The sequence below is a fragment of the Accipiter gentilis genome, chromosome 23 (genome assembly GCF_929443795.1).
Source record: "Accipiter gentilis chromosome 23, bAccGen1.1, whole genome shotgun sequence".
NCBI lineage: Eukaryota > Metazoa > Chordata > Aves > Accipitriformes > Accipitridae > Astur > Astur gentilis.
Genome location: NC_064902.1, coordinates 15,702,955 through 15,722,901, shown reverse-complemented (window position 1 = coordinate 15,722,901; position 19,947 = coordinate 15,702,955). Strand labels below are relative to the sequence as shown.

The following is a 19,947-nucleotide window of genomic DNA, read 5'->3' as shown; positions in this document are numbered from 1 at the left end:
GCAAGGAGACAAAAAGGAAATCATCTTCCTTTGTCAGACAATGTCTAGGTCTCAGTGATATTATTACTGAGCCCGCACTCTTTCTCCCTTGCTGTGAGAAGCAATTTTTTCTTTAAAGAAACTAACACCTAAACAGACAAGATAAAGGATGGAGAATGGAAGAATATATTACCCATTTTATAGTAACAAAGGTACAGGGAAAGTAAGATACACTCCTGTGGTCACACAGGAGGTCTTTGGCACAGGCATGTTCCAAACAAAGCCTTCACTCTTTGGTGAGGAGTCTATGAACTGTGAGTTGCAAGGATGTTAAAGCTCTTTTGTTAAATCACATTTTCTCTTTTAAGCAACTTACAGCAGAGCTTTTTATGGGAATCTTCTATGACGTTCTAACTAATCATCATCAGACATATCAGTGCAGATTCAGTAGCTGTATTTTCATGGAGCTGGCATTTGGTTTGGGGGTTTTGGGGGGGGGGGTTGTGTGTAATGAAAGCCTACCTGAATTGTGCCAGGTGCTTTGTTTCATTTTTATTAAACTTCACTGTCCCTCTATTGCTGGCCAATGTCCTTGGTCACATTAACACTGTCTTTACTATGTGTGCAAGAGGTACCTGAGCCAAGAAACTGGCTTGTGCACATAGTGAGCAGAGTTAATGGCTTCTGGGGCAGACTGGCTGTATCTGCACTGAATCTGGGATAAAGTGAGAGTGTGAAGCTGGCTGAGTTACCACTGGAGCTCTGTATGTGTGGAAGGAATAAAACTTATCTCAGAGTGCATTGTGTCTACACAGCATAACTCTGTTCTTTATTCTATATTAGGGTCTCTCTGGCTAGCAAATGAATTGGTTTTATCCAGAATGGGCTTAGGCAAGAAACTAGTATGTATATAGTGGGGATGACTGGGAGGCTTTGGCTTAGAGACAAACAAGTGAGTCAACACAGCAGTGTAGCTAACGCCAATTGAATCTTTCTACTGAGCACAGGGATTACTTTTGGTTAATTCTAGCATGGCCTTTTCCCTGAGATCCTCTTGTCAGCAGACAGGATTAGTAGAGGACAAGCATGGAAATCTGTCTGATGGCACCGTTCCTCTCGTATTCCCTTCTTGATTTGTCCCAACTTTAGAGCAGGGCCTGAAAACTACCATTAGGCAGGGCAAAACAATTCCCAATTCCCAAACACCTTAAATAATTTGCACTGTTAGACATCATCTAAGTCTCCAGGGGTTTCTCTGTTCCAGAGGCCATGGCTACCAGGATGGGTCAGGAGCACCAGGTGGATGGTAACATGGACCTGATTCAGAATACAGTTTTATTTGGGAATGGTGAGAATCAGGGGTAAGTGGCAACATGTGATATGAAATACACAAAAATACTTACAACTGTGCTCTTCTCAGGGAATAGTTTTTATCTCGGAGGCAGGGTTAAAAATGGGACTGAATTTGCATGTGTGCTTATGATCCCAAGAGTGGGTCAGGGCCTTTCTGTACTACAGAAGCACAGAACAGAAAAGCAGCCACAAAAAGCCTACATAAGAGACAGAAATTACTTTTCTGTTCCAGGATTAAGTGTATTCATCACATCATCATAGCTAGAATTTTTGTGGCTTGGTTTCCTTTCTTTGGCTGCTTTGCATTAATATTAAAGCATGATTTGGGGGGGGGAAGAAAGAATGTCTCTTGAGAAACAGAAATGCAAAGGAAAAAAACCTTTTGTTTGCAAGTGCATCAGACCTTATAAAAGTATATAATCCATGGATCATTGGCACGATCAACTGTAATGGCTCCAAAAGAGCCATTGTGTTAATGTAGTCGATGAGCATAAGTACTGCCTCTGCATACTAAAAATCCTCATGAAAATTTTAACAACATGCAGATAGTGGATAAGTGCAGCATGTAGTTGTTTTTAAAACTGAGAACACAGTACTGAAAGTTTCATCAAAATGCAGAAGAAAAACTAAAATATATCCACCAGCAAAATGTAACTTTAGTAACATCTGATATTTTTTCTCAGATAAAGTAACTGATTTTTGACAAAGGAAATGAAGTAGGTCTTATTTATCTGGACTTCATAAAGGTTTTTGATATAATACCATTTGGGAAATTACTAGTTAAGCAAGAGAAGTTGGGGAATAGTACAAGAAATCTAAAGTAGGCAAGGAAATATCTAAAGAAGAGATAACAATTTAAAGGGAAAGCATTGCAATGAAAAGAGCATGTTAATGCAGTTCTTCAAAGACTGATTTAATATTTTCATTAATGAGCATGACACAGAAAAGAAAAATGGGGTAATGAAATTTCCTGAAAACAGAAAATAGGGAGATATAATCAATACAGAAGAGGACTGGAATATCATGTGGGACAACTTAGATGATTTGGTGATCTCAGAAATACAAATAGAATGGCATTTAATATTGCACACTGCAAAGTCATGGGTTCAAAGACAAAAAAGAAGAATTTTTGCTTTTAGCTGGTGGAAGTCCACAAAAGGAGTTCTAGGAGTCTTAATCATCTGCAAGGTAACTGTAAGGACCAATGCAAAACAATGAGAAAGGAAAACGTCATATCAGGACGTATCAGGAATGTATGGGAAACAGTATTGCATTTAGACAGTGATATAAGACCTGATCTTGAGTCTGGTAAAGAATCACACGCTGAAAGAACATGACGACTAAGGTGATTAGAGAAAATGTAAAGCATTTGACTTGTTTAGCCAGCAAAACAAAGGCTGAGAAAGGTTCTGATTAATGTCTGCAAATACTGCAGAGAAGGAAACACCAGACATAGAGGGTAGCTATTTAAATTAAAAGTATTGCCGATAATGGACAGTTTCACATTGGCAATGCATACTTTTTAGTTGGAAATTAGAAGGACGACTCTGATCATTGAAGAAGTGACATGCTGGAACAACTTCCAATAGGATTAAGTGTCAAACACCTAGTCGTTTCTAATATAGGATGTGAACAGTTTGTGAATGGGATGAACAGGAGATAGTGGTGGCAAGCCCACAAGATAGGAATCACCTTTGCATGCCAGAATGTTATCCTATGCAATAATATATTTTGAATAGTAATCTTACTAACTAACCTCTGAGTGAAAAGTGTGACTTTGACACATGATCATGTGATTCAAACAGACAGTTACTAACTCAGACTTATGTAATATCTTGTATTGCTTTCCATGAGAACTGGTATTGCTTTCCATGAGTCCCATATATGCTGGGACTGAACTTGTGCATTCAAGAACTTCTGTACTTTAAAACAAATGTGTAATTCTAAGTAATTTTATATGTAGCCCTCCTGATTGTTTCCTTTTATAATCTTTGTTCTTTAACTTTTCAGTTTCTACAAATTTGCAGCTAAATATTCTGTTTTATTGTGTAAATAGTCTGTTTATTTCCAAATAATCTGGGTTGAGATTTTTGAAACTCATTAGCTTTTACTTTTATCCAGCAATGATTAAGACTGGATGACATTAACCAAAAAGACAGAGATGGACAGAGACACAGAATTTACAGCCTCAGAAGATGTAAATTGATGTTGCTGTGCATTAAATGATACACTATTAGTTATATATTTACTGTGGTATTTTACATGGTACAGAAGAGTGGGAACTTGCTTGAAATTCTCAATTTTTTATGTTTTTCTGCTTCCTAAGATTCATCCCTCTTCAATCCTTTGGTACGTAACCTTTTTTCCATAAGGTCGCAAAGATGTCTATCAGATCCTTCTCAGCCAATTCCTTAAGATCCTTTGGTTGAATATGATTTTGGACCTTCTGAATAATAAATATTTAAATTATCTAAATATTCTTTTACCTGCTTTTTATTAATTCTGCTGCTAGATATTCCCAAAGCCTCATTAATATTTATCTAACTGAGCTCCATGCTTCCCTTTTCTTTTATATTAAATACTGGGAAAAAATGCAGATGTTGAGCAATTCTTTTTCTCTCTGGCCAGTATCAGTTGACCTTTCTTTTGATTTAGGATGATCCTTGTTTTCTTTTAACCACAGTGTATTTATTTTCTTCAACTCTTCTCCCAGGTTACATCCTTAACTTGAATTCTGTTTTGCCTTCTCCCTTCCTTATTATTTCTATTGTTCTGTATTACAGATGTAGCTGCTTGTATTTTTAGCTGTCTATTATGTATTCTTTTCCTCCTGTCATTTTGTAAATGGACTGTGTTGCCATATTTATGACTAAGGGATGTTTCTATATAGAATTTGTATATTAAAATGTGACCGCCTCATAAAAATATTGCAGTATGTACTTTATATATTTTTCATATATACAGCTATATAAGAATAATGCCTGTTCAGTGTTGTTAATTTAAAATAAAGGAATTTGAAATACTAATTTAAGGAGGGTTAGATGCAGATGTTTGAATATGAACCCTGTGTGATTAAATACTGGCATCATTGTACCCTATGGGAATTCTGCTATTGGCTTCAGCTGGGTTAGGATTTTATTCTGATTCTGCACTTATACATAGATTTAACTTTAAACCTAGAACTAGACCCATGGACTTAGTAGAAGATGCAATGCAGTAACATTATTCCTCTGCCTAAGATTTTGCTGAACTGGGGAAATATATTCCAGGTAAGAAATGTTTTCACACAGAGAGTGAATTAATGTAAAATTAAGATGTTCCTATTTTAGAATTAATGAACAACCTGAGTGAATACTTCATGTGCACCTGCTCAAAAAACAATATAAAAATACTCATAGACAATGTATTCTTCTAAAATACCTGATATATCCACACTCTCATTTGTATAAATATTCTTTTGCAGTGTTCCATCCACAAGGCTCTTCAAAGAATGAAGTGGAACAATTAAAACAATATTTTATTAATTATCATTAAGTAATAAAAAAATCCTTAAATTGTGACATTAAGGAACCCTAATTCCAAACCACTGTGACTTAAATTTTTATTGTTTATCATCCTTGATACAGGTTGCTATTTTTGGAATTTTAAGGTAATGTCTAACGAAAAAACGTAAAAAATACTACTGCTATCCTATGACTATTATTACAGTATAGGTGTGTATGCATATAAGTTTTTTTTAAACAATGGTTACTCAAGAGAAACAAAACTTGCATCATGGAGATAGTTGGAATGTCATCTAAATGTAAGGTCCAGAGAGGTTTGCTAATTGTACGGCATTCTGCAGAAGGTCATGCAATTGATGCTGATATGTATTTGCAAGTGTGGCTGAAAGCTAAGGTGGGACTATGCCACATTATCTGTCTGCAGACTTGTCAGTTAAGGCTGGTCCAAGAACACAGCATCTTTTTCTCATGTGACTTTAATTTATTGGTTGGGAGTAGTTCTTTGAACTGCATTCCAAATTTTTAAGGAAGTTGTTCTCTTATGTTGTGTAATTAGAAGTCTCTCTATAGTTATGACAAAAAAGGACTTACTCTTTCAAGTTTTTCGTGCTGTTTCTTATTGTCAACTCAATAGATACTGAAATTTTTAATTTCTTAAAAATTAAGGTTAACATGGAAAAAACAGACACTATATTAACTGCACTGAAGCTAAAGTTTGTTGTAAATATCATGGGTCCAGCCATAGCTTTTTTATTGTAAAAGCTATCTGCTTAACTGTTTCATTCAGAATCAATAATAATAAATAAAACAAGACCTTCAGACACTACATAAAAGGACTATATGTAGACTACATTTCAAAGACTCAGTCTACTTTTACAGGTTATTAATATGGATTGCGATTACTGTACTTTTGTAATTCAGTTTCCATCTGGTTTTACCTTATGTTCTAGAAAATGCATGTTTGGATAGAGATCTTGAGTATCTGTCTTATTGGCTAAGCTGCTAGAAGCTGCAGTGCCAGAAGAATGAATGTGAAAACTGACATGCTATGAAGGCTGATAAATAGAGATGCAATAGCATGAAAATTATGGTTATGAATAAAAGATTTATCCTCAAAACCATGATTTTTTATATAGTTTATATCATCATAGTATACAATTTTCCACTGTCACTTATTCCTCGCTTGTGAGATTCTTCACAGAAAAGTAACTGATACTTTCAAGTCAGGAATACCAGCAATTGTTCAATAGCTAAAGCAGGCAGTTGCATGAGAAATGGCCATAACAATGAGCTGGAGCTGCTCATCTGGGATCATTTTGTTTATATTGATCTCTTGCCAGTGTTTGCATAGAATAAAATATCTTAGCCAGTTTGTAGCATGGAAATAAATATAAATGTCTAAGGATGTACTGTCTGCATCCTTTCCCAAATGTTGGTGTGCCAGCAGGACAATTTCCAATTTGCTTGTCTTCTTTCTTAAGTACATAAAAGCCCTTTTCTACCAAGAATAATTAAAGTAATAAACAGACAGATTATTGGGGCCCAACTAAATATAAAATTAAGATTCCTAAATAGTTACTACAGGTTTGTCGCAAAATGCCAGTGATATTTAAGTAAATCAACAAATATGGCTGCCACTATTAACAAATAAACACATATAAAAACTGAACTGAATCACCACTACTTCTCCACTGTTCTGCAGCTCTAACTTCACCATTGTCCCCAGTGTTGCAATGCATTACTGTGACCTGCTAGGTGTAACACTCAAGTAAACACAATGAGGGCTCAGAGCCTGCTTCTTTCTACCAGACATTTATATGGCACTGTCACCAAACATCATCAAGCATGTGAATGTGTCAACTAAAGGTCATATATTACACCAGCTACTGTAACATAAAAGACTTGCTTCACAGCTTTCTTCCACTGGTTTTATGCTCGTGCAACTCCACTGAGTGAACAGTAATCTAAGCCAGGTGGAGTGTGTTGAATTTCAAGCCCACCAGATGCCAGAGGTTCTCCATTCTATAAGGGGAGGGAGTGGAAACAGAATGATGCCTGTAATTACTGGGTGCTACTCTGTCCCTATCATGGGTTCTTTGTTAGAGTATAATGTTTAAAACCTCTGATCAAACACTGTGCTCTAGTTCTGGACCATTATTTCTTCACTGCATGTCCCTCCACATCTCTGGAAAGTGGGATAGCTCATTATTATGCAAAGAGAGGAGAACCTGATGCAGGTGAATTCTTACAAATCATCTCTTGCAGATCCATATTGTATCCCACTGAATATCAAATACAATGCAGATACAATTTCTGTTGTGCAGCAAAAATGCACCATGCACCATATTTGTTGTATGTTTGTAAGTAGAATATTTCACCATGATAATGGTTCTCTGTTATGTAATACTATTCACGTTTTATGTTTGACTGATTGTTTTGTGTTGATAAATACTATGTTTGATTACGGAAACAGAGTATTGACTTCAAAATTAAAACTGTCATTGCATTTGAGTTGTTACATCCAGCTCATTACAAGATACACTGCATGCAACATGCTTCCTATTGTGCAAGATTATGAATATCTCCTTTCTGTGTGAAATTCTTCAGGCTTTTCTAAGTCATGGGTGACCATACTGGATATTTCAGATAAAGGTGATTTTCTAAAGTGAGTTGTGATATATACTTTAAAAGGTTTCTACATATTCTAAGTACAAAAAACAAATCTAAAAATCCGAAACCTGAGTTTAACCTGTTAAGTTTATCACTCTAGTGATATCTTTTTCACTGGCTTGTTTTTCTAAAGATGGGGTAAAAATATTTGAACTTACTCTAAATCTTAAAATTTTCATCAGAATCTGTTCAACTTGGTAAAGTTTGTCCTGCACTGCTTAAGTTGATGTTGGTGTGCAGGGCTCAGTTATGATTTTTCTATGTATTTTTCCATATATTTCATATTTTCTACAACCTTTGAATATTCACCCCAATTAATCTGACCATGATAGCTGCTCTGAATTTAGTAACACACAATAAACAGCACTTCACAGGCTTATGCTGCTATTTTGGTAAACATGCCTGTGACAAGCATATTATTTGGAAAGGAGACAGTAGTGAAACAAAAGTGGTATTTGTTTATTTAAAACTTCTTAAGGTGGATAACTCGCTGATACCTATGTTTTTTGTTTTCTGTAGAGCAATTTTTTCAATTGATTTAAATCTGGGCCCTAATGAATGCCATTATTCCCTGAGCATGACACTCAGTCAAAGGCCATACTTAAGCCAAATAAAACCAATTTTGATTGTTTCCAACCATTTAATATTATATATAAAACAACCATCTCAGTTGCTGTCTAGGGATTCACATTGTAAAAGCAAAAATCCAGAATAGCTAGTATTTTCTAACCTATCATTCTAATCTTGCTTTTGTGTACTAACACGTGATGAGGTAGTATACAGAAAGTAGCTATATAAGAAATCTAAGTAAAGAATCCTGTCATAAAAATCAGCAGTGATCGTTCCAACTTCATTTTAAAACAGCCTAATGTAAAAATACATATGTATGTATCTTAGTATTCTTCAGGTATAATCCTTCATAGCAATCAAATGGAATGTCTGCAGGTTTTGTAATAAGGAAAACACCTGCACAGGGATAGGCCTTATATTTTATACTAAATATATTAAAATTCAAATGACATCTTATGGAAAAGAGACTGAAACCAAGAGCCATTTATTAAACATCACATAAAAATTTTAGAGCAGCCAGGGCTAGATTCTGCTCCCCGTGGAGACAGATCACAGTGAAGGGCAGAAGTGAGAAAGCAGGTATCACAAAAAAACACAGGGACTTTCTTTTTCGGCACAATAAGTTGATTATGATTCCTTCTCAGTGCCCATGGATAGGGCTGCACTCATTTGAACACTGTAGCTTCAAGATGCAATAGTCTTTTACTGACTTTCTACATATTCTATTATCTATATCCTATTCCCACGCTACCCAGTCTATTATGTTATGGTGTTAGCAGATCAAACTGCATGCTGCTTTTCTTTCAAGCGGAGAGCAGCTACCTGCGCATTTTAGAGACTGAGTGAGGAATGAGTGAGGACTAGAGAATCCCTCCCCATCTTACAGAAATCATAAAATATGTCAGCTAGGACAAGCCTTTTTGTCTACTCACTGCCTGAGTAGAATGTCAATCTAGGTTAAAATTGTGCCTATAGCTTTTAGCCATTCTCTTCTACCAAATATAATATTCTCCTCTACCAAATAAAAAAAAAGAAACATTTTCTTCCACCACTTATTTAGGCAAGCATACTACATTGCATTTAAATATTCCCATGTGGCCTAATGTTTGTGAGACTGGAATTTATCTGACTGGTTTTGTTGCCATTCTGTTGGCAATCAGTCTAGGCTTGCTGTCTTGCCAACTAAGCGATCTTAATAGTACTATCTGTTTCTTGAGTAGCACCATTTTTCTCTGTAATTCTCTACTTGCTTCTCATGTTAATTTTGCTTTGCTTAGAAGTTTCTTGTGATAGCTATGCGGTTTTGCTTTGTACTCTAATTTTTTTTTTCCACAGAAAATATGAAAGCAAAACAACAATTTAAAGACCTGCAAATTTCTCTGCTGCATCATTATATTCTAGATCCAGTTGGGATGCTTATAAAGGACTGGATCTAAACCTCAAATATCTTGGTCTTCCTCTTGAATTTAGCAATACAGCTTTTGATTAATTTATTCAGCTTGTACTTTTATAAGGTTAGCCTTGGTTTGTTCAGCTCACTTCTGGATAATTGCTAGGGACCACACAGAAGACACAGCCACAGAGTACTGATGAAGGTGAAAGCAGAGTGGCAGCCTATGGTTAATTATTGTAAACCATCAGTAAAACCACATACCTTTAGATTCTCCCTTTCTCCAACCAACAGCAGAGGCACTTTTGCTGATATCCCAGTTTGAAATCCTTTCCTTTCCCCAAAGCAGTGGTGTAGGTGGGAATAATGTGACAAGACTGTGCTGAGATTGTGACAATGAGTGCTGCAAATTTTTGTCAGTCTTTGTGCAGGGCCATACTTCTTCTACTACTGCCTTCCTGCTTGCAGACCACATTCCCAGATTAACGCCAGATGTAAGAACCATATGCTAACAGAGAAAACTGGTCATGGTCTTATGTTAATGAGGGAACACCTATTCAAAACTCCATGGGTTTCTTATTGAAAGAAATGTAAGACAGGGTCTTACGTGCTTTATTAAAACTCCCGAGCATAAACAAGAAGTCATATTACCAAAACTATTATTAATACTAAACTATTATTAATATCATTAAAAGTAACTGAAACCTCAGCAAACAAATCAAAAGCATATTGACATCAAAGCAACCAGTCACAAAATGACTGTTGGGCTGTAGTTCAATTATCCAGTGAATTACAGCTTAAAGTAATAATTTTTACACTTTCTGAACAGGAATTGAGAAAACTGACTGTTTGGTTATAGATGCCAAATAAAGAAATCACCAGGTGAATCATATCTGTGATTTATACTGGTTCAGAAATGGCACCAAACCCAAGTTTCTTGATGTCCAAATCATAATTCTGACACCAGGAGTAGAGCTTCCTCTTGTAGAATTCAGCTAATACTGTTTGAAATTGTGCTGTATATCTGTACTGTGGTACTTCTATTGTGGAGGTTTACTCTTCCCTCACAGCTGTGATATTGTGATACAGATTATAGGGATGGATTGGCTGATGGGGAGGAGAGGACTGCTACTCCCAGTTTGATATTGCCGTATCTGGTATAGATAGCGTGATGTATGACCAGGGAGAAACTGCTACTCTGTAGACTCCTTCATCCCCACCAGCAGCCCCATAGATGTAACTGTCCTTGCAACTGTTCAGAACAATCTTGAGAAACAGTAGTTTGATGATTCTCATTTACCCTCAATTCCTTAAGACTTTAAAGGTCAGAATATGCGGTAATAAAAATGACTATGAGACCATATTTTAGTACTATTTATAACTCATTAGCTTTTTCTAGCATCTTTCCTTTGTTGACTACATAGGTGCTCACAGAGGTATGTGCATATACATTTTATGAAACCTACAGTCACTTTCAAACCCCCTTGCAAAAAGAAACCACCAGAGAAACCAAAGGAAAAAGAAATCTAAAAATATTAGAATACCCCTTACCCACTGCCCTGGTTTCAGCTGGGATAGAGTTAATTTTCTTTCTAGTAGCTGGTACAGTGCTATGTTTTGGATTTAGTATGAGAATAATGTTGATAACACATCGATGTTTTCAGTTGTTCCTAAGTAGTGTTTAGACTAAGTCAAGGATTTTTCAGCTTCTCCTGCCCAGCCAGCAAGAAGGCTGGAGGGGCACAAGAAGTTGGGAGGGGACACAGCCAGGACAGCTGACCCCAACTGGCCAAAGGGATATTCCATACCATGTGATGTCACACCCAGTATATAAACTGGGGGGAGGGTGGGCAGATCACTACTTGGGGACTAGCTCGGCATAGGTCGGTGAGCCGTGGGCAACTGCATTGTGCATCACTTGTTTTGTATATTCCAATTCTTTTTAATTCTTATTATTGTCATCTTATTGTTGTTATTATTATCATTTTCTTCCTTTCTGTCCTATTAAACTGTTCTTATTTCAACCAATGAGTTTTACTTTTTTTCCCCCCCGATTCTCGCCCCCATCCCACTGGGTGAGGGGGGAGTAAGAGAGTGGCTGTGTGGTGCTTAGATGCTGGCTCTGGTTAAACCACTACTAAAATTGGAGTATAAAGAGGAAAATATGAAACATTTAAGCTATGAGGGGTGTGGAAACGCTTCACCTTTCTAAGTTTTCTGTGGTCTGGTCAAGTAAGATTGCAATGACATTTAAGTAGCTGCTGGGACAGTTGTTCTCACCACTGAATGTTTTTCACAAGCACCAAGAATTGTCAAAGGATAAGTTATGTCTTTGTTGATACGTTTTCATACTGTTCTCAAGGTAAATTTCCTTCAGGTAATTTATGGATTCAATGGACAATTTGTAAGTTGGACCAGGAGAACTTGATTAAAAACAATAACTGATTTAAATCAGTTTTATGTGATTTAGAAAAAAGGTCCTTAAATGAGGTGTCACTGACATATGGAAATTTTATAAAAATTACTCACTGAAAGTGAATGCATAGCTATAAGCAGTTCTTCAACATTAGTCCATCAGCCAATTTAAAATACATTTGAGCAAACCTATGATCAGTTTTGTTACTTCCAGTGAGATGCTTACAAGAGAAATTTAGAGCATTTTTATATGTAAAACAGAGCTCTAAATCAACTTATCTTGTGAAATCTTCAGGAGGAAAAGATAATTTGAAGCTTTTCAAGATGAAAGCACTTCACATAAGAAATTTTAAATTTTATCTAAGTTCTGTAAATCCATATGAGCCATATTCCTCATACAAAGCTTGTGTGTGAAGACTAGAGCTAGCCTGTGAAAGAACAAAGATTGTAACAATGCTTACCTATGCTGCTTTAAGTGCTGTTAATATCCTGCAACTTCTCTGCCTTTTGTTTCTTCCTTCCTAGTAAAGCACAATACTGTATAAGTAATATACTTGGTACATTTTGAAAACATTTTCTAATTTCTTTTGACATGCCATGTCATGTCATGTGCCAAAACAAAAGTACTTTTTCCCTGATTTTGCAAAAAGTACTCCACTTTGATGTATGCCCTTGATAGCATCACAATATGAAAATTCTTTGCATTAATATTCCCATCCATTGTAACAACTTTTGAAGATAACATATGTGCTGCCCAACCTTTATTACTATATTTAATTATTGTAATATGTGTTTTAGTTGCTGTGGATCATCACAAAATTGCCTAGCAGATTTTGAAGGTTAAATGAGTTTTCTGTAGTAGTACATGAGAGCTTCCTTGCTTTCTTCTTTTATGATAAAGATCCAGTTCTTTTTATATTAAAATGATCTTGCTTAAGGTTGTTGTTGCTCCTTTAGTTAAACAGGCACCATATACCATCTTTTTTTCAAGCATTGCAGAAGGAATTAAAATAAAACCTGAAAATAACTGGAAATCTTTATTGTTGTTTTCAGAAAGAGGTAATGAACTGTGATCATAAGAGCAAGGTAAATACTGAAGTCTTAATGTGCAAACCTGTTTTTTTCCTGTCTTTTACACTTATATTCTGTGTATCATCCTCCAACAGTCTCTGAGGGTATTCATCACATGGCGTCTTTGGAATAGGCCTTCTGCTCACTCAGGCAAGCAGCATTCTGAGAAAACATCATGCTCGCAGTATATATACCTCATATACATGTGATTCAGCTCACTCAGTATGTCCTTGCCCAGTCATTTATGATTGCATCATAGGCTGAATTATACCATTAGTAAGGTCATTTAATAATATAAACAATTGATAGGCTTTCCCTTAAGCTAGTACATCACTACTAGCCTTTTTTTTTTTTTCATTTTTATATCATTCTTGGAATTATGAACCAGTTAGTCTTCCGAGATGTGCTTTCTTCTCAAAATTGAAGGCCTTATGTGTCAGCTCTTCTTTTCGCATATCACATATTTTTACACTATCAAATTCATCCAGTCCAGATCTTTTGAGGAAGGAGTACATGACATGACATAAACTGCAAGAAAACTAAACAAATCTTTTATGGCGGTAGGCCAGAGTTTTAATGGGCAACTCTCATATTTTACAGAATAGGTCAGTTTTTTCCTGCTTGGTTACTTGCTTTACATATAAGTTCCATAACAAACATATAGAGGGGATAAAAAGAAGAGGGATAAAGCTTATGCAACCAGTTTCTTCCTTCATTTATGTCCATGGGAGCAATTTTAACCACATCATCAATCTGTGTTTTCAGGCTAGAGACACTGTGCAAAGTGACAAAACCTGGGGTTAGAAAGGTCCTAAATGTTCTCAAGGCTATACTAAATGAATTTTTAAGAAGAAATTTCTGTCTTCCTGAATGACATAAAAGCTGCTTTACTTAGTGCAGAAGTTGGGACGGGTGAAAATCTGCGTGAAGTTCAGTATCTTTATAGATTTATTTGCTACATGTTCAGCATATTAACTCAACATAGTATATTTTGGGTTTTTATGTAAACAAACATGCTCCCAGGGTTTTATACGTTTTGTTTTCTGCAATTCTCAGATTTTACCTGGCTAAGAAATTTAGGCAAGAATTTGAAATAATTAAGCATAGAATGGAAGAAGTTGAAGAAAACCTGAGCCTGGATATAGCTCTCACAACAATTATAACATTTAGTGTCCCTTGTGTAAACTGAGTATCTTCAGTTAGCAGAAATATTTGTGTAAAAAATACATTAAGGAACTTCATTGCTCCTTAGTTTCAAACCACAAAATCAGCATATTTGAAAGAGAAGTATCCCAGTACCAGGAGACAAAGATTGGTCTTTGCTCATTCAAAGTACATTGTTAACCATCTAAAGAATTACCTAATTTATTTAGTCTGTACTGATTAACTTCATTCTTGATGGACACAGCTGCTATTGCATGTGATGACAAATGAGACTCCCTGCTATGCTGCAAAGTTTTCTGACTAAATTGGCTGGTTTCCTACTAGTCTCAACAGCCACGGAGAGCAAGAAAAAAAACAGATGAAAGAAAAACCCCTAATGAGTTAGAAAAATATTAACAGTTCCCAGAATTTCTCCTTCATCTTTACCAGTTAGCTGAGGGATTGTAATTTAGGACTTTGTGGTTTGGTGGGGTTTTTTTGCTGTTCTTAAAAATTAAATTCAAGTTATCAAGCTGTGTTGATTTGAAAATTGGTGTTTATATTTTATTTATTGTATTGTATGGTATGACATATGTCTATGAACCCACATCAATTAACCAGTTTCTTTTTCAAGATATGAGTGTTGTTTCAATTACCCTTTTGAAATTTTATTTGTGGCATGCTGTAATTACACCTTGCACATATATTTTGTAAAGTTTCCTATTGAACTGAGAAACTATGCATTGTGTTCACAAAAGCCAGTTTGTTGTGTTCACTGTATTAAGCATGCTGTGAAAGCTTGTCCCTTCTGCTCAAAATGTAAATTGGACATAGCTAATTGCATCTACTGCTGGTGATCATGTTTAGTGAGTGCAGATTTCTGGAGGGAAACGTGCCTACGCTTCTCCTCATGCTTAGATATAACTGTGAGTCCTCCTTCAGATATGCTTTATTATTGGCAGGGTTAGATTTCCTTGCCAGTGATTCTTATGAGAAACAAAAACATTTTGTACTCGTTGATATAAAACTGGAAATGCTTTTCTGTGTTGGATGTAGAATACTTCTTATTACTTTCTGTGTAAAAACCACTTCCCAAAACCTTAAAAGTGATGAAACTCTATCCTTAAAGCAAAAGTAACATTATACTCTTATACTGTTTGTAGACTCTTTCAGTCAAGAGAGAGGTACAACATGAAACGTAAAGAGAGGCTGCAGTTCTGTGGTCAGCAGCTGCAGCTGCTGAGGTAGTGAAGAGGAAAGTTCATAAAAGGATGTGGTGCTCTTATTGAAAATACAGAATCATTTGTGGATGCCTTGTGGGTGCAGTCACGGGAAATGCACAGGGTGTAAACTCAGCAGACATCTGGTGATGACAAGCTACCAGAGAGGAATTAATGACTGGCTTCACAGAAGGGGCTGTTTTGGTTAGATGCAGTATCATTGTTACTCTGCCAAAAACATGAATACTGTTCCCAGTTTTGAGGAAAAGAGAAATGACTAATAGTGAGCTAGAAGAAACAGCCAATTGGTCTTAAAGAAGTAGTTGTTGAGTTGACCAGTGGATAATACATTGCAGCTTGAAGAAAATACTTAGAGTAAACCCGCATCACAGTAATAAAGAAGTAGCCATGAAAGTGAAACTGTATTAAGGCCTGAGACGCAGCTTCCTTAAAATAGTGGTAATCCAGCACACTATATTCTCTGGATTCCATCTAAATAAACCCAACAAAATATAGCTTTAGGATTGAATACTAAAAAAAGAAAACAATGAAAACTTCTTACAAAAGTCCTATGGTGCTTTGTTGCTCTTCTGATGGCTATACACTACGGTCTCATCTCACAGATGTTTGAGGATTGTGAATAATGTAATTTCACATAGAAAGAAGAAATAGACACACACTTTAAATCTCAGAACCCAACAGAAACAGACCATAAGAACAATCACCTTGTTTTATGAGGGATAACAAAACTGCAAGGTTTTTATTTACTAATACCATTGTTACTTCTTCAGAACTACTGTGTTCCTACTTCTTGGATACACAACAAATGTTAAGGCAAAAGGCAGAAGAAAGTTTGTTTGAAAATACATGTTATGTAACATCACAGTTCTAGGACTTGTAATTTAAGAGAAAAATAGTTTCATAGTGGAAACCACAGAATTCACTAAAAAATAAACTACAATTCCCATGCATCACAGAGCCAGAGAGACTCTAATGTTATCACTTTGCAGGTAAAACAATTTTTATAAGGACTTGACTTACTGAAACTGTGAGATGGGCAAAGACAAGATATTAAGGGCCCATGCTCCTGCTAAGGATTAGAGGGAGGAAAAAAAAATATGTTTCTGCATAAATATAAAGCAGCTCAGTATAAAGGAACGAAGTGAACTGTCCCATCAAACAAACAAGCAGTAGTGAGCTAAAAGAATGTTTTCCTGGGATCTCTATCCAGCTTTTCTTCAAGAGGAGATTTCATGTGCAGTTGAATGTTAGAAGCAGATTATCTAGAAACACACTTCACTTTTGCTTATGATGTATTGCATTTGTTTTTCTCTGTTAATAACAGACTATTAAATCTATTCTTTGGTAAGCAAAGGCTTCTGCTGTAGCAGTAGCCCACCTCTTCATGTGGTTTTTACACATTTTAGCAGTTGCAAGTATTTATGTAACACATAATCTCTGGTTACAGACAGAGGTTGCAACGTTAGAAATGGAGAATTATGACTGGAGCTATTCAAAGAGATTAGGATTTGCAGTTTGTTTTCAACACTGTTGAATAACATTCAGGTTTTTTTTTCTTTTGTTGGTTTTAAAACTTTCTAACATATTTAAGCAGATTTTCTGATGTGCTGCCTTACTGAAGTCTCAAGTCTTTTCAGCATGTACTTCAGCATAGTGTTTGTTTTCACAGTAACACAAGAGTATGTCTGAGACAACAAAACAGTCTTAAATTTTTAGCTTTGTTTGCAGACCTCAAAAGAGAGAATGTTTTTGAATACTCTTTTAAAATACTGAGTAAACAAGGGGCAACACACATAAAAGGATAAATGAGCATATTTTCATCAGGGTGTGATCACCCCTTGATTTGAATGGAGTTCCATCTGCAAATGGCAGTGAAACTGTCTATACAGAAGTCTGATGGTTTTTGCTTTTACTAGTGATATAGTCTCCTTAACAATTAATGGCAGTAAAGCATGTCATGAAGGGAAAAGTAAGATCCTTACAGAGTGGGATGACCATAAAAGTCAAATAACTTAAAGGCAGAAAGGTGATGCAGATTAGGCAGTTGAAGTGAAGAGACAGACTTCACTGTCTTCATGTTCCTTAATGACAAATTGAGTCAATTTGGGGAAACACAGTTGCTGCTATTTGCCTGCTGTACTCTTATGTATTAACTCAGTTCACCGAGATCAATAAGACATGAGGAAAACTACCAAATCAGTGCAAGGTAATAAAATCAATGCACAACTGTAATGCCATTAAAAACACTAGGACTTCATGCTAGGACTTCAGGAAAGTACAAAGAAATCTTTAGAGAGTCAAAATTTACTACACAGAAATTAGCATTTGCAATGACCTGGTAATTTGAGGGAAAGGTCTGTCTGCCATCCAGGGTGTAACCGCAGAAAATAATCATTAAGAAATATACAAACTGACCCTGTGATGGCAAAACACTTCACTTGTACTAGATACGGGAATTGTACACACTGTATTTGCTTTTGTAAACAAAATGAGTGCTCAGTATGCTTCTCAGGATCAAGTGGATATAGGAAGAGCAGCCAGTAATGGATTATCAATTGCATAATCCTAGAAGACAGGTGTATGCACCGCAAAAGGGACATATCTGGGGCAGAATTGCAGACAACTGACACAAGGGAGCTGTCACTGTGCACTGTCACAAAGGGCTGGCAAAACATGTTACAGCAGGGGGAATTAATGCTGTCACTTCAGCATGGAGTGATTTTTGGGATTAGGCAGAGGACTTTGCTGTATGGAAGTACAGATACCGAGGCATTATCCACGGCAGTGGCATCAAAAGGCAATCTTGGCTTTCTGTTGGCGTTAAGTAATAATGACACTTGATACCACATTCATGGGTTGGTGACAACAATGTCTTCAATGTGACTGTACAGGATAAGCTATGATACTTGCAGTACTGGTCATTATTTGTGGCAGTATTCATTAATAGAGCAATAAGAAGAGTGCCTTGCATTAATTCTCAGTGGTATTGGCTCCAGCAAATACATCAAACCTGTCTTTCATTTGTTATACTCATTTCCTTTAGAATATAAAATAAAGTTCAAGGTTTGGGCTTGAGCCCAGCATATCTGATTGCCTGAAGCACTGGAATAACAGTGATGTTCAGTAACTTCATTCCTCTACAGCAGATATACATTAAAGTAGCTATGTAAGAGAGCTTTCTAAGATACCAGACTAAAAATGAACTCTCCTACAAACCAAAGACCCACTAGAAACCTGCCTTTTTGCTGCAAGACCTTGTCTTCACTAAGAAAGCTCAGTCCAACTGAACTAAAGGAAGCTACTAATCACGCTTTTTCCTTTTAGGAAAAGGGTGGAAGGACAAATACTTAATGGCGGCAGCTAATCACAGTGCTGGATGCACTGCTCCGGAAGGTGCCCACTGCTGCAGAGGGACTCTGATACTGCACCGACGAGCACCAGCATCCATATCTGTGCCAGGGAATTCAACAGACATATTACCACTGCTCCTCTGAGGCAGGGAGGGATGAAGTCTCACTATCACTACATAGAAACTAAAAATTAAAGCCACTTGAAAGAAAGGAAAATTGATGGTAGTGTTGCAACTGTCTCCACTTGGGCCAAAAGCAGATATGCAGGCAATAGCCTAAGTGTGGGACACAGACCGTAACACTACTTTCCCTACTTGGAACAGTGTGACCTATCGGTAATGCTGTAATGCTGAGACAAGGGGGGCACCCACACAACTTGTGAGATTTTTCCCTACCGACTCGTTTCGGGCGCAGCTGAACCCAGGCACGGCTTTTACCGCCCACAGCAGAGCCCCAGGTGTGCTCCTCAACTCACCAGCCGTAAGCCTCCCTCTTGTGGGCTGCCACCCGGGGCAAGCTGAGGGGCGAAGCAGCCGCTCTCCTCACGAAGCGCGAGCGACACTCCCGCCCCCGCTAACGGCCGGGGCGGGAACGCCCTCCCGCCGCGCGCCCAGCCGCTCCCTCAGCCACCCACCACCACGCACCCGCACTGCCCCGGCGGCCATTACTTGAGCGGCGAACCCTCCTCCCCGCCCGCCCCGTGGGCTGCTACAGGACGGTGCAACACCCCCTTTTCGCCGGCGCAACGCATGCGTGTTAGGAGAGGGAGTGTAAGTCTCCATTTTGTGTTCCTTTACCCCTCCCTCTCCTTTCTGAGCTTTCCAGCGGGGAGGAGGAGGAGGAGGCGGCGGTGGCCGCGAAGCAGAGCTGGCGAGGGGGGGAGCGCAGTGCCCGTCCCCCGCCGCCTTACTTCAGGGCCGGCCGGCCGCTGCGCCCGGGGCTGCCGCGCGCTCCCTGAGGCGGCCGCCGCCGCCGCTTTCTGTTCCCTCGCCCGCCGCCCTGCGCCGGGGCTGAGGCCGGCTCCCTGGCCCTTTCGTGCCCCTCTTTCTCCCGGCTGGATGCTGATGAACTGTCATGGGAGCGTTTCTGGCTCGTTTTTAAGTGTTTTATTTGCTGGCGCCGCTTGCCCGTCTCCGCTCGCTTGGGGCTTGCGTTCGCCGGTGTGCGGAGGTGGCGCCCGCTCGTTCTCTGCGGCGGCGTTTTCCCGTCTCGCCCGTACTCGCGTGGTTTTGATCTCTCGGTGATCCGTGGGAGAGGTGGGG

The 19,947-nt window shown here is 37.8% G+C and overlaps 1 protein-coding gene across 2 annotated transcripts in view; it reads left to right on the top strand.

The window, feature by feature from the left end:
- The first annotated feature begins 19,366 nt into the window (after window positions 1-19,366).
- Window positions 19,367-19,947, top strand: part of FHIT (fragile histidine triad diadenosine triphosphatase) — a 632,268-nt gene continuing 631,687 nt past the window's right edge. The window contains exon 1 of one of the 2 annotated variants that reach the window (XM_049826730.1): window positions 19,367-19,455. The gene's annotated coding sequence lies outside the window, so the exon portion shown is untranslated. The remainder of the gene's footprint in view (window positions 19,456-19,947) is intronic. The other variant, XM_049826731.1, reaches the window with a different exon arrangement.